Consider the following 2,691-nt stretch of genomic DNA (forward strand, 5'->3'; position numbering starts at 1 on the left):
AGAACAGTTTGGGCCCTCCCTGGTGGCGTAGCAGGTTAAAGAGCAGCACTGAAAGCAAGCCACAGCCGCTTCAGTGCGAGTTGGATCCCCAGCCCCAGAGGTGACCCACATGATGCAGCAGACCTCTCCTGACTGCCCACTGCTCCCCTTTGGCAGTGTACTCTGTCCATCTGCCTGTCCTCCTTCCCTCTCTGTCTCTGGTGAAGCCTCTCACTGCCCACGCACCTCTGGCCTATACCCAAGTTCTGTATGAATAAATAAATGAATTTAATAAAAATTTAAAAACAAGGAAAAAAAAAACTAGAACAGTGTTACTAGTTTAAATGAATTAATAAATAGAGGACCTGGGGAAGAGAAGTGGTAGTGTGGGGAGCTGTTGTGTGTACTACAGATTCCCTGAAATGCACTTGTACCTGCCTGCTTTCACCTCATAATGCTTTTGATAGCTATAACTTATTCCAGTTGACTATACTGCAATTACTATTACTGTGAGTTAGTATTATAAGTCTGTCTAGTTGGCCCCTACCTTAATAGTAGGAATTCTTTTAAAAAATAAAACACTGATTTGGAGCTTTCTGATAGTATCTTGCTTTCTGGCAATATTAAAAATGGTCCTAGCCCATATTGCTTTTTCTTGTCTCTAAGAATGGTCCCCACATGCTCCAAGGAGCTCTGGCTCATTTTGTGGAAAATATCAAGATGGGTCAGCAGGGAAGTCAGTGCAGCATTGCAGATGCAACTGAGTTTGGGCTGCAGGAGTGAGAGAGCCAATGCAATGGAGTATGTGGAGCATGACTCTCCACCAGGACCCATGTGTCTGCCAGGGGCCATTTGGCAATGTCCAGGGACATTTTCATTTGTCATTACTAGGACAGAGGTTACTACTGTCATCTAGTGGGTAGAAGCCAGGAATGCTACTAAATACACTGCAAGACAGAGGACAGCTGCCACCACAAAGAATTGTCTGATTCCAAATGTCAGTAGTGTTAAAGGTGAGAAGCCCTGCCACAGAATTTAGCTCATGCTGATGCTTCCAATTTATCCTCTGTGGTTGTGATTTGCTCCCTTTATTTTAAAAATATTTGTTGCAAAGCAGTAATTTTCTGGTTTTTTTCATGCACTTATACAAACATATACATGATATATTTGTATTGCTTATCAAATTTGACACTTTGCATTATACATTATCACTTAAATTTGTGTTTAAGTGATGATGTTGCCCAAGCTCCAAGCAAGTATCCCCCATTTCATAAAAAGAGCATTATTCTGCCCTAGTGGACATATTTTAAGTTTTAGGGTGGTAATGTGATTTGCAGACTTCAGGGAAATTATGGTGTTTTTCCTTTTTCATCTTCCTTCATTCTCAACCCTTAGTTCTGGAAAAATATGCAATATTTACTGTTTGATCTACTGGTAATATGCAATATTTACTGTTTGATCTACTGGTTGATACTCTTAGACAGAAGCACCAAAGGTCAGAAAAGAAAAACAAAATCCAGGCTTCCCTAGGGAACAAAGGAAGGCCATACCACACTTAGCATGACAAGTAGAAAACCTATTATGGAACTAATTTTCTTGTAAAAAATATAATTACCTCTTTTTAAAATTAAGAAACAGCATTCACATGAGAAGTTACATACATCATAAATGTGCAACTTGATGGATTTTAAAACAAGATCACACCTGGAACTAGCACCTAGATTGAGACACTGAGTGTGACTGGCAAGCAGAAACTCCCTTGAACTCCCTTTTAGTCATGGTTTACTTGGATATAAGTATGTCATGTCAAAAAGGTCTCCACAATGACCTGCCGATTTATGAACCCATCATTAAAGCGAAAGAGTCCCATTTGTTCAACATTATCACCAAAGACTGATATTTTTTCTTATTCATACTGCAGTGCACAGTGAGAAAATGTTCATATTCATTAAGAAACAGCATACACATGAGGTTGTATAGCAAATACATTATGTGTCAACCATATATCAATTTCTAAAAAAAGAAAGAACTCAACTGAAATATAACAAGTTTTAAAATTCTCTTGATATTTGCTATAACTATTGCTTTTAATTTAATAAAAACTTCAGAATTAGTTGGTACTTTCATAAGAACAGTGAAACAAAGCTCTTACTCTCTCCTGCTCACATTATAGCCCAGCAGGAAAAGAACTGACCTCAGGCCAAAATCATAAAGACTCTCAATTAACTAGTAATTGTTGGCATGTTTCCATTTAAATATCCTTGCCTCATTATCTCTGGTTGCTTTTCAAACCTTTAGGTCACTAACGACTGCTTTTGAGACAGATTATGTCTTCCCTAAAAGTCAGGGGAAATATAAAAAACTAAACTAGAAATTAAGGATAGAAATTAATTAATGCAATCATTTGATTTAATTATTTAAAGTCCAGTTTTTCCCCTCCAGCATATCTGAAAATATATCCCCAGCGATCAGAATTATACTGAAATCTCTCTTTTCACTCATGAGTTTATATTTATAACATAGAAAGGAAGCAATAGAATCTTGAAGGAAATCCAAATAAAAACTACATGCATTAAATTATACAAACACAAACTTTCATATACATTTACCCCTGCATTCCTAAAATACAGCCTCTCTAATGTTATCAATTGGATTTTTGCTTCCAAGAAGAAATTTTTTTAAAACATTCTCTTTTTTGAGCATATATATATA

Source organism: Condylura cristata, unplaced genomic scaffold (assembly GCF_000260355.1).
Source record: "Condylura cristata isolate star-nosed mole 26May11 unplaced genomic scaffold, ConCri1.0 scaffold00013, whole genome shotgun sequence".
NCBI lineage: Eukaryota > Metazoa > Chordata > Mammalia > Eulipotyphla > Talpidae > Condylura > Condylura cristata.